This window comes from Marmota marmota, unplaced genomic scaffold, assembly GCF_001458135.2.
Source record: "Marmota marmota marmota unplaced genomic scaffold, marMar, whole genome shotgun sequence".
In the NCBI taxonomy this organism is placed as follows: Eukaryota; Metazoa; Chordata; class Mammalia; order Rodentia; family Sciuridae; genus Marmota; species Marmota marmota.
The window spans coordinates 254,444-266,912 of NW_025999945.1; the positions used below are offsets into that span (position 1 = coordinate 254,444).

The 12,469-nt window shown below is 47.6% G+C and overlaps 1 protein-coding gene across 1 annotated transcript in view; it reads left to right on the forward strand.

Moving 5' to 3' along the window:
- The first annotated feature begins 306 nt into the window (after window positions 1-306).
- Window positions 307-12,469, forward strand: part of Tspan14 (tetraspanin 14) — a 48,297-nt gene continuing 36,134 nt past the window's right edge. The window contains exon 1 of the mRNA XM_015500060.2: window positions 307-328. The gene's annotated coding sequence lies outside the window, so the exon portion shown is untranslated. The remainder of the gene's footprint in view (window positions 329-12,469) is intronic.

The following is a 12,469-nucleotide window of genomic DNA, read 5'->3' on the forward strand; positions in this document are numbered from 1 at the left end:
TGTTGGGCTTCCACCCTTGCAGGGGAAGAATGGTGACAGAGCCCTGCTCTCCACAGCCATCCTGCCTCCCACACGCTTTGTCTCCTTGTCATAGTTGCTTCCTGTGAAATACAAGTAGTGTGTAAACAGGATAAGTTTTGAGGGGGGATGCCAAGAAAAGAGTCAGTGTGGTGTTGGGGCATTCATTCCCTATGGCCCTGGGATGCTGAGAAAAATAGGAAGAGGGAGTGGTGTGTGCCCAGGCACAGGGGTGGATGAGCAGTTTCATTCAGAGCCTGAGTCGTGAGGCTGCCTGAAGGTAGTCCTGGAGCTTCTCTTTGGGAGGCAGGTGAGGTGGTGGGGGCAGGTGAAAGCCTCAATGTCACAAGGTATACTATGGAGAATCAGTGCCTCTCAGGGGTGGGGATGGGACTGGAGAAGTGCTGGACTTGGTCTCATGCAGGGTTGTGAGATTTCAGGTTAAGACCTGCCCAGGACTTGCACTGAGCCCATCCAGGGGATCAGGAACTTGTTCCCCCAAACTGAAGTCTGAGGGCTCCAAATGCCAGTGTGGTTCTGCTTGTGAGCTCTCATTTGTGCTTGCTAATTTGGAGATTACTTGTTGAACACATAACAGTCATCAGAAAGCATCTTAGAGAAGGGGGAGCCAAACATGCACCTGCCCTCTCTCTGGCCTCCTTTCTCTGGCCTGAGCAGCCTGTGAACTTGAGACCATTAGGAAATTGTGCCTGTGCTGGTATCCCCAGGGATAGGGTGGAGCATTCTTTACATGGAAAGGTTTTGCTTATGGCCATTCCCTGCCCTCCAGTTCTCTCCCCAGATGGTCTGGCCATTCCTGGCACTTAATGGCCATTGTGTCATATCCCTTAGCAGCAGGAGAGTCTGGGACTGTTTTTGTATTATTCCTTTGGGGCCAAATCACTTGGAGGAAATACATCAGTGCTTCTGAGTGCAGAGTATTGATAGGCCAGCTAAAGAGGGCTTTTAAACAACATATATGTATCTGTTTAGCAAGAGATAGATATACAAATGCATCGTACAACTCCATTTTGTAGCTTCCATTTCCTGAAGGTACATGGAGTTTAGTGGTTAAGGGATTAGGATTTTGGAGAAATTGTTTTTAGCTTGTCCTTGGAATTGGGCCAGGCCTAGAAATCTGTTGAAATAGGTTTCTTTAGCTGCTAAAATGGAGATGGGATTATAAGATTAGGACCTTGAGCCTGACTAATGACTGGGGCCCTATAGGATCCCTGCTTGAATGCTTGGGTTACAGACAGACAGATAGACACACACAATAGTGCCTGGACCTTGAGTCCCACAGATGGTCCTTGGTTTGGCATAATTTCTTTTCTGCTTTTATCAGAGCCTGTTTGTGCTTTTCTTAGGCAAACTTACTATTTTGGGATTTGGGATGGAGTTGTAAGCAGGGACTCCAAGTTGCTTGGGGGTTGGCACTCTCCTCCCTCCTTGCCCTACATCCCTTTCTTCTTGCCTCCCCTCCCCCATCCCCTCTCTACTCCTTGTTCTCAAGAGATATCACAATCTGTCTGCAGAGCTGTAGATAAAGTTTTTTTGTGCTTCCAGCCACAGAATTTAGGTATTTTAAATGTTACTTTAGGTTTAACTTTTTATTTTTAAAAAATATATATGTGATGAAAAACACAGAGCAAAGATATAATGAAAATTCATATTTTCTTTGTCCCCAATTGTGCATACACATACCCCTCCTGTCCCGGGGGGCCCTTGGTCACCAGATGTTCTGTGCCTAGTCAGGCATGTCTGTACTCCTCTCTAGCTTATTCCCTTGGTGGTATACTAATTACACTGTTCTGCACTTACTGGTTTTTTTCACTCTAAAATTTATCCTGGGATTATTCCATTTTAGTAGAGTTTAGTCCATTCTTTTTAAAACAGTAGGTCATTCTGCTGAATAGTGACTTTTGACTCACTTCACCAGTCCCCTGTTGACAGACATTGAAGTTGCTTTCAGTGTTTTGTTTCTGCAGGGTATCACATACATGTTGGCTGGCTATGAGATTAAGGCATTGGGTGCTTAACAGGAAGGAAACACTCCTTCTTCCAAGAGGGAGAATGGAAGTTTCTGAGGATTTCTTCTGAAAGGATCTTATATTTTTGCAGTCTAGTTCACATCCCAGCCTGTCTTTGGTTCACCTCAGGCTTGCCTGTCTCCATGAGCGTCATGTTTGTGTCCCTTGGCTGAGCCCTGTGGGTCATGAGGCCTGTGCACCCAAAAGTGTGACATAGGAGTGTGAGGAGGCAGCCAGAGCGAGAGAGGGATCTGAGTAGAGAAAGGCAGCTTCTCACATGTGGGTTTGAGCTGCCTCAGGGGTTTGCTGGACCTGGGTGGGTGTGAAGAGGGTGCCTTGGTTGAGAACCAAGCTGGAGCTGGCCTGCTTTCAGAAGAGAAGGTCTAGGGGTTAGTGTGAGGATCAGGCCTGCTGCTCTGGGGTCCCTGGTATCCTGCCTGCTCTGTTGCTGGGACTGACTGGCACTTCCTAACATGCTGTGATTTTAAAAGCATATGTAAAAGGTGCCTGGGTAAATAGTAGACAGGCTTTCTGTTTTGAGCAGGGACTTCTTTTCAGAGCAGAAACAGGGGGTAAGGCCCAAGAATTTTTCCTTCCTGGGATGGATTAGGGGAGGGAGGGAGGATTGTCTCCACTGCCCTGGAAGAACTCTGGCTGTTGCCACTGTGTGCCTCTGAGATGACCACAACAAGGGCAGGGCAGGAAACAGGGAGATTTTAAGGCTGGCTGTCAGATAGCCCCCTCACTAGACCCTGGCCTTTATCCCTGCCCTTGTTGTTCCTGCCCTAGCTCTTCTGTCCTGGCATGCAGAGAACTTCTCACCATTGCAGTTACACACAACCCCCCTGAGAAGTCCAGAGTTCCTCATGCCAGCAGCTCTGTTGTTAAGGGCCCCAGTAGCACAGAGGTTTCTATTGTGTCCTGGTGGCTGCAAAGCCTGACCTGTGGAACTGAGGAGGTGGGGCCTGGGACTGACAGTGGAGCTATTCATGGGCTCTGTCCTGGTTTCCTGTTGCTTCCATTGTGGATTTTGGGGGGTGGGGACTAGAGAAGGAGGGGAGGGAGTGGCCAGGGCTGCTGTTGTTGCTGGCTGCAGGAACCCATTGTGCTCCTTAGAGGTCCACTCCAGACTGTCTTGAGCCACTCCTGGACCTTTCACTTGTTCTCAAAACTCTGGGCCTTGCTATGCCCTCATGCTTGCCCTTGGTGGGTACCTCTGTCAAGATCCCTTTTCCCTTTTGTTGGAAGGAGCCCCAGTGCCAGGGGCCCAGCTGCCACCTACTCTGCTGCCTTGGGGAGCATATTTCTGCTTCATCCCCCCTGGCCCAGCTGCACCCTTGGGTGGGGGCCAGGCACGTGCCTGGGTTGCTGTGAGTTTCACAGGGCCTCCACCTTCCTTTGTACTTACCCGGTGTCCCTCATCCCTGTTCCAGCACTCAATTGCAGAAAAGCCTGCTCGCTGGCAGCCCAGCCAGCAACCACCGCTGACTGAGCCACAGCCATTTTCCTTTGTTCTGCCATCTCCGGGCTCTTGAATCTCAGGCGGGCAGCAGGCGGCGGGCACGCTGCACCAGTGGAAGCACTTACGACAGAAGTCTGCCTGCTGAGGCAAAGGCATGGCAGCCCCTGGCTGTACCCCATTTCCCTGCAATGCCGAGGTTTCCTTTATTTACAGAGTTGCCCCTCTTATGAATCAGAATGATAGTAACTTGTACGGTGAAGAAAGAGGTCTCATCTGTTTGTGGCCACTGAGTGTGTACATGACAGAAAGAGACTCTTTTTCTCTCCCCTGCCCCCCCNAATAGCAGCGAAAAAAACATTTTATCTCCTGGAACCTGTGAACAAAACAATGAAAAAACTGAAACTGAACCCCCCCCCACATACACACCAGAACTAGCCTTCTGGTCCTTGGCAGAAAAAGCCACTCCTGGGCACAGTGTGATCATCATTGAAGTCAATGTAGAAAGAGCTCTTAGCCACCAGTGGCGGGGTTGGTTGAGAAAAGTTTCTTTTTATTTTCATCTCTATGGTTGTGAGGATTTTTCATCTGGAGGGAACCGCCCCGCCCCTTTCACACTGAATTTCTCTTGTTCCTCCTCCCAGTTTTTGGTGAGCAGAAGGAACATTTTCTCTGGGGGGGGTCTATCTATCTCCAGCCATGTGTGGTCACAGGTTGGGCCAAGGGCCACTTCTGTCACCCATCATATGATATCTCTTTCTGGAGTACCTGCCCTGCTTTCTCTTTCTCCTGCTTTTTGAACTGTCCTAGAATCTGTAATAGTCACCAGCCTTTGAAATATAGAGTTGTTTTGTACAGAACATTTTTACTTTAACCTTTCAAAACCCACCCATGTGTAGATCAGCCTGACTGGCTGTCTTAGCTGACTTTTTTAATCAGCCTAGTCTTACAAATTAGGAAGCAAGTCTCAGCCACAAAGAGGATTGCACCTTGGGGTGTCCTCATTTCAGCAAATGTTGTAGCATCCAGGAGACTTAAAGCAAAAAGAGCTGGAACACAGATGCCACTTTCGAGGAGAGGGTAGTTGGAAAAGGTCACACACATTGCTCAGGAAAGAGCACATGGAGGCAGAGCCTGGGGTTTGCACTGGCTCCCTGGGTGACCTTGGCCAGTCCAGACCACTTGGCATGGGCCTCTGGCTAGAAGACAGAAGGACAGGTTGCTCAGATGAACTTTCAAAAGGTTTTAACTGTGACCTTTTTAGTCCTGTGGGCAGTCACTGCCAGGAACCTCTCTTGCCAGCTCAGAATCTTGGAAGAAAATTCCCTCAGATGGGATGAACAAAGGTCCTCTTTTCCTGGGCATTTCTTTGTCAGATTCTTGAGGGACTGCAATGATCTTCTTAACTGAGATCTGGAAACCTGCCACCTTGAACCCAAACACATTGCCAGTTCTCAAGGGCTGTATGTGACCAGGGGTAAAGTCTTGCCCTAGACCTCAACTTGGCTTTTTTCTTGGAAATGACATATTACTCTTATTCATTATTATAGCCACCCCTTTCTTGTGAAGGGGGACCAGGGGAAAGGAAAGGAAAACATTTTATTATCTCTTGCCAAAGTGAAGACAGATGGTTCAAAGTAGAAATGAAAAGGTAAAGATACCCTCTGTACTTAAATAGTTTCTGTTTTTTACCTTAGTGTGTGTGTGGGGGGGGGTTCAGTTTCAGTTTTTTCATTGTTTTGTTCACAGGTTCCAGGAGATAAAATGTTTTTTTCGCTGCTATTCCTTTGCTCCTTCAGCATGGGATTCTGGCCCTTTATCTGCCTTTCCCCACCCAGCCTCCATCCCCTGGTCTTCCCAGCCCTAACCAGTACTATCTGCCAGACCTCCTTGTGTCTGCTGCCCTCCTGCTTTCCTTTCATTGTCTTTGGGACCAGCCCATGTCGCTACTCCGGGCTCTGTTTCTGCCAGCATGTCACTGGAAGCCTATGGTCTTGGAAGAAGTCCAAGGAACAGGGAGGCAGGGTTTGCTCATCTTTTGGTTAGAGTAGCGTTTGCAGTGGTGGAATGGGAATAAAAATAACATGTGATGGCTAGGGCTGTGGCTCAGTGTTTGGTCACCGCAGAGCATTCGCTGGTCTCCAGATTTGATTCCCCAGCATGGCAAAAACAGCAAGACATCTGTGACAATCCAGTGGGATACCCTAAGATAACCAACAAATTCCAAAATTAAAGTGTTTCTCAAGGAAAGCTGATTGCATCCTTGTAAATCAGTGCACAGTAAGGACATGCTTCACTTAATGGTTGGTTTCCTCCTGTGCATTGGTGTTGTGGCTTGTTCTCTGGCATCTCCCATCCTCTCTATTCAGAATGCCTCCCACAGGCTTGTTGATAGGCAGCATCAGCATCACCTGGGAGCTTGTTGAGACAGTCCTGGGGGCCTCACCCAGACTAGCTGAATCAGAATCTTTAACAGGATTCCCATATGATATGCATGCACTTTCACATTTGAAAAGCACTGGCTCATGCACCTACCCTGTTATTTCTCCACCAGTCTGTTTTGTGGTTTTGAGATCTTTACTCTCTGGCCTTCCTTAAAACTGTCCACTTAAGATGGGTTTGGTGACTTCTATATCTGTGGCCCCTCTCCTAGGGCATGCAGCACACACAGGTATTCCTGGGTGCTAGGAGTGTCTTGGAGGTGGGGCTAGTACCCCAAAGCTCCCATGGCTCCAAGCCTGCTGGTGAGTTCATCTTTGGGGCATAGAGCTGAGGTGGGTAATTGGAGCTTCTCCAGGCCATTTGGTGTCACTTGTCCTATCCCATTTGTCCCTGTCTGGTCCAGCTGGAGGACAGAATCAGAATCAGGTTGTAGGAGTTCTTTTCACTTTATTGAAACTCAAAGCATTCTACATAAAAATATTTTGGTGTATGTTGAAGTTCAAATAAATAATTCAGAAGAGGGACTATAAAATTACATTTTGTTGTAGTTTTGCTGTGGAAAAGACATGTGACTGTCTTGTTCACACTAGCATCTCCTACCCACCCCCTATATTCTGATGAAGGGTTGGGGGTACAGTTAGGTCCCTGGGGATGAGACTCCAGCTCCCCTGCCCATTTGCTGAGAATCCCTGCCCTTCTGGGCTCTGCTTTTGGAGCTGTTCTGCTGATCTCTTACTGGCTTCCTCTCAGTCCTTGTCAGTAGTCTCCCACTACTGATTTCATTGATTTACAGTTTTAAACCCCCTTCTATTCGGTTTCTCTTTTGACATTTTTTCCAACACATCACATAGCTTTGCTTATCTCTGCCCCTTTTCACTTTTCATAACTTCATTGGGAAGGTTTTTTGCTTGCTTGTTTTTAGCTTTGTAAATCTCCCCACCCCCAGGCTTTTCTTTGCTTGTAGGAGGCTGGGAGCCAGGCTCTGCCTTGGGCTGAAAAGTGTCCCACCCTGAACTGCTTGGTAGAGTTCGGGTGTTCTCCAGAATGCCTTCCTCAGGGTGAACTGGGGTGTTTGTCTTAACACAGTATATTGTAGCAGACTATGTAGTTTGGATACAAAGATTTTTAAACATCCATAAGTACCCTTTATGCCTTTTAGCCATGAAATAAATGGAGGAAAGGACTAAATATGTATTACTTGAAATTCTCTTAAGTAGTTTCCTTCGTAGGAGAAGAGAGGTGGAGCAACACACACAAAGAAAACATTTCAAGTCTCCATTAGGCATGCGGGTCAAATCCTAGCAGAGTTACTGGAGCAGCTCCTCAATAACCAGCAAAATCCAGTCATTTAAGCAGAGTTGTATTTTTTCGCTGGAACAGATCCATAGGCTACTCCCCCCATTCCCAATGGGGTACCCAGGAGCCCTCTATCACTGAGCTACATCCCCAGCCCTTTTTCTAGCTTTTACTTTGAGGCAGAGTTTCACTAAGCTTCCCAGGCTGACCTTGAATTTGAAATCCTCCTGCCTCAGCCTCCTGTCTGGGATTACAGGTGCTGGGCCCAAGGGATCCATTCTTGGAACCTGTAGTATTCGGGAGTGGTTCCCTCCTAACTGGTTTTGTTCTAGGCCCCTGGCCTAGAACTGGGGGCATACTGGGGACTCTGTTGATGATTTGCATTGCAGAGTGTGTCCTGAGACAGTTGGCAGCCACCAGGTTGGATGGCCGAATGTCCCCATCTGCCAGACACCACTGTTGCTTCCAGAATGATGTTCCTCTAGAGGCAGTGCTCTCAGCTGGTTCACGTTTAAACCAGCTGTACTGTGGAGCATTTCCTGATGAGCTTCCGATGCACCTCCTTCCTGTGCTCAGCACCTACTTGGCCCTGCATTTAGGAGTGGGAATCCTCTCCCACGTCCCACAGCCAGGTCCTACTCTTGAGTCAGAGTTGTCTGCAGAGAGTCATTCTGGGTTCATGGCATGCAGCTGCACCCCAAACATGTAGAAACAAGTCCTGAGGTGCTGTCTCCCACAACAAAGCCTTTCCTCCTTGACGGGCTTGCTAAGCCAGGCTGTGTACTCAGGGGTTGCTGGGCAGGCTGTCTGCAGCCTTGCTAAATTGGGCTGCCCTTGGCCCTCTGGTCCTCCCTTGAGAGTTTCTGAGTGGATATGGGACTCTGTCCCACAGTTGTCCTGAGGCACAGCAAGTTGGCCTTCTGTGTTCTTGTTCACCTTGGAGATGCTGCTCTAAACAGGCCCACATGTGGCTCATTTGTGTGCAGCTGGCTGAGAAAGAGACTCTCATGTGCTTTTGCCTGGGGCATGTGAAAGGATTGTGTCCATAGGGGTTTGACCTGGACTTAAGTTTTCAGAATAGGCCATGATTATCAGAGCACAGGGCACCATGACAATGTCAACTCCAAATCTTCCCATGAGTGGGCAGCCTCATCTCGGATGGCAGAAGGCAAGTGGTGTGGGAAATAAACTTGCAAGCCAGGAAAGTGCCATCCTTCTTTCACCCCTTTGAGAGGATGGGGTGGGGCAGCAGCTGTGGATGAGCAGGCCCTGCCTCACCTGGGCGGGCAGGTAATACCCTGAAGCTGCTGGTGCAGTTGAGTGAGTTGCCTGATGAATCATTCTGAGAATTTCCTCTGGGGTCCCCTGCAGAGGCTTGTTTGTTGCCTTATGTTTTGTCTGCTTCCCCCCCACCCCCACCCCCACCCCAATGAAAAGGACTGCAAACTTTAAGTTTTGACTTGAGGCCATTTATTTTGTAGAATCGCCTTTAATTTGGCTTTGTTTGATGTTTCCTCATGATTAGATTCAGGTTAAGCATTTTGAACAAGAGAGTTTATGTCATAGGTGCTTCCCCTGGGGAGGCACATGATGTCTTTATTCAATTTGACTCATTACTAGTGATATTAGCAGTGATCATTTGCTTATTGTGTTGTTGGCTGGGTTTCTCCACTGCTAAGTTACTTTGATGCTCTTTGTAATTAACAAGTGCCCTATGGGGAGTAATTTGAGACTATGAAAATGTGCTGTTTCCCATCAAACTTTGATCAGCTAGTTTTAGGATCTGTTGACCATCCTTGACAGAATGGGTTATATCTGTCATGGTTGCTGAATGGTGAAGATGTAATTCCATAATTCCTTCTGTATTTATTCTTTGGCATTTATCTTTCTTTTCTCCCATTTGTTTGTTTATCCGTGTGTGTATTAGAATCCACTCAGAATTCTTGTCTGTTTTGATTCTCAGATTGTTCCAGATATGGCTAGTGGAGGCTTCTTTAGACTGACTGCTGGGAAGGACAGCTCTTTAAAAATGTGCTTTTCCAGGTCTATACCAGCCCTGTTGAACTCAATGGGATTCTGGAAACATGTCCTTCAGCAGTTTGGATGTTCTGTGGAATTTGGTATCATGTGGATCTAGCTGGTTGTTTTTTTGTGGTCACCCCACAGGGTTCCGTTTTCTCCCCAGTCACCTGCAGAGAAAAGTGACCTGAACTCTGCCTACTTCCAAGCTGGGTTTCTGGGTCAGAGTTTCTTTGAACAAAGACTTCTGTAGCTTAAAAAATAATAAAAATAGTAAGTTTTAAAATCACTGGATTAGTGATTTTTCAGGCCCAACCTCTCCCGCAGTCTCCTTCCTGCTTCCCTCCACTGACCCCTGTCCACCCCTCCCTGGGCTTCTTTCCTGATGACTGCATTGAAGGAGGCAAAGGCTTCTTTCATCAATTAGTGAAGAGGCCCCTGAGGCTTGTGAAACTCAGCAGGTTTGGGGTTGTGGGTTTTTGGTGGTGGAAATTTACAATGCTTAATTTGCCAAGCTCAGTGTTTTTACAGGAAGCCACGCACTTAGAACCTCAAGCTAGATCTGTGGCTCAGAGTTGGTGGCCCAGCTTCTCTTGAACCTCCACATGGAAGATATCCTAGGGTTGGTGGTCAAGGGCCTGATGATCCTGGGAGCCTACCTTCTCCCATACCTGTGCTCTGGAGCACTGCTTGTCACCCTGTGATGAAGGAAGCTGGCTCACCCCAAATTCTGTACAACTTTGTGGTTCCTTCCCACAGTGTAGTCACATTTCCTGATGCCAGTGAGTGTCTGCTGCCTTGTTGTCTGGTAGACCCTAGGTCTAGGGTATTGGGTAACTAGGGACTGGGTCAGCAGAGGACATAGATACTTTCGACTCTGAGAGTGAGTCAGAGAGAGCTGAGCCCCTTCTTTGCCTCTCAGAGTATGGTGGTGCCTTGGGGCAGCTCAGTGAGATTCCTGTGGACTGCCTACTCTGGCCTGCATCATACTAACTTTTTCTCCTACTGCCTGCTGGAGCCCCTTTCCCTTCCATGCCCATCTACCCCCTGCCTAGGCATCGCTCTTGAGGCCTATCTGTTCCTTTGGCCTGTGAAGGTTCTCTGGTGCCCAGTGGGCCCTGAGGCACCCTCTTCTTAGATGGTTGGAATATCCAGGGCCTAAGTTGTACTGCTTAGAGATGCAGAAGAGGCCCTAATTCTGTTGGGAATGTGACTGCCCTTTCCTATTTGGTTGGGCTTGAGATTGGGTCAGTTGCCAGTACTGGGAGCCTTGAAGGCAAGGTGAAAAGTTAATTCTTGGTGGATGGCTGTCTCTGGACAATAGAGAGAAGGGGAGATTGCAAGGATGATTAAATTGGAGGGGTGGTGCCCATTTTAGCTAAGAATGTGGGTGCATGGTTTTGTGTTTAAGGTCACTTGATCCTCAGGTAAAAGAGAGGGGCATGAGGAGGAGTGGAAGAAGAGGTGGAGAGCCAGGTAGGAGACCTTCAGACCTTCTTGTAAGAAAATGAAGTACTGACCTGTGGGTCCCTGGGAGGAGGAGGAGAGCAGTTAAGAACAGCTTCTGAGCAGATGGCTTTGTGATTGGAGGTGATTGAAGGTGCCCTTGGGGAACCCAGTTGGTAGCCACATTGATTGAGATACCTGAGGGATCCAAATGGCACTCCTTGGTCCATAGTTAACTTTTATGCGTGGAGCTTGGGATAGGTTTCAGTGGCAAGATAATAGGCAAGGAGCCACCAGCAGAGAGCAGTAGTGGAGGGGATGCTAGGTGTGTAACCACCTCTTAGGAGGGTGGTAAGCTTTAGTTCAGGACAGAGCTCACTGAGAACTTTACTGCCTATAGCTAGGTCAGGCAGTGTGGCACTGAGTTCCCTTTTCTTCACTTCCTTCCCTTTGTGCCTCAGTCTGTCTGGCAGGCTGTCTCTGTCTTCTTCGCTTTTGTTTGTGTATCTGTGTCAGGAATGAGTCTGGTATCTCAGTTTCTCAAATTCTGATCTATTTAAAATACACATTGAGGGAGACTGAGACTTTGCATTTCCCGCAAATTCATGTTATTGGTGGTGATATCTGACCAGAGAGTCAGTACCAATTTTAAAACAGATATTTTCCAAAGAGGACAGGTCAGAATGGGGAGATGCTAATGGGGAAAGGAGACCCTGAAGGAGAGTGTGCAAGTGGCTGCCACTCCCTCCGAAGGGCCCAGCTTGAGGAGCAAGGGCCCAACTCCCTCGGGTGTGGGATAGCTAGACACTAGCCAGATTTTAACATGGCTGGGAAGCTCAACAAACAGTTGCTTCTTGAATGTCAGTTGGTGAGGGTGATGTTTGTATGCAGCTGATCTGTAAAAAGGTAATGAATTTTTCTGTAAACTCAAGGTTTTTTTTTTTTTTTGGGTGGTGGTGATTGTTTTGTTTTGGTTTTGCAGTTTTGGGGATTGAACCCAAGGCCTTGTGCATGTAGGCAAGCACTCTGCTGCTGTGTACATCCCCAGCCCTTATTAAATTTTTATTTTGAGATGGGGATCTTGCTCAGTTTCCTAGGCTGGCCTTGAATGTGCAATCCTCCTGCCTCAGTCTCCTGAGTAGCTGGGATTACAGTTATGCACCACTGCACCAAATTTGTAAACTTAGGTTTTAATTTAAAGGCCCAATCTTTTTTTTTTTTTCTTCTGAATTGGATGTCTTTCCTTTTCAGCCTTTCCAATCCATCCTTTTTCTTTAAGCCAATGCATGTTTATTATTTCACAGTTTTTGTAGGTCAGAAGTCCAAGTACAACAAAACTCAACTCTGATTCTGCTTAGGGCCTCACAAGGCCCAAATCACAGTGTCAGCAGGACTGTGTTTCTTTCTGGAGACTTGGGAGGATCCACTTCTAAGCTCATTCTTCCTGTTGTTGGCAGGATTCAGTTCCTTGCTGTTGTAGGACAGAGGTCCCCGCTTCCTTGCTGGATGCTAGCCAGGGTTAGAGGTTAACTCCTGGAGTCTCTCTGATCCTTGCAGGTGGCCCCCATGTCTCAGACCCAGCCAAAGGTACATCAGATCTTCTCATGCTTGGAATCTCTCTCACTGATGCTTCTGCACTTGACTGGGAGAAAGCTCTGTTTATAAAGGCTCATGTAATTACAGTTGGTCCTATGTATCTGTGGGTTCTGTATCTGAATTCAAATGACCACAGATCAGAAATACTTGGAAAGGAAAATGG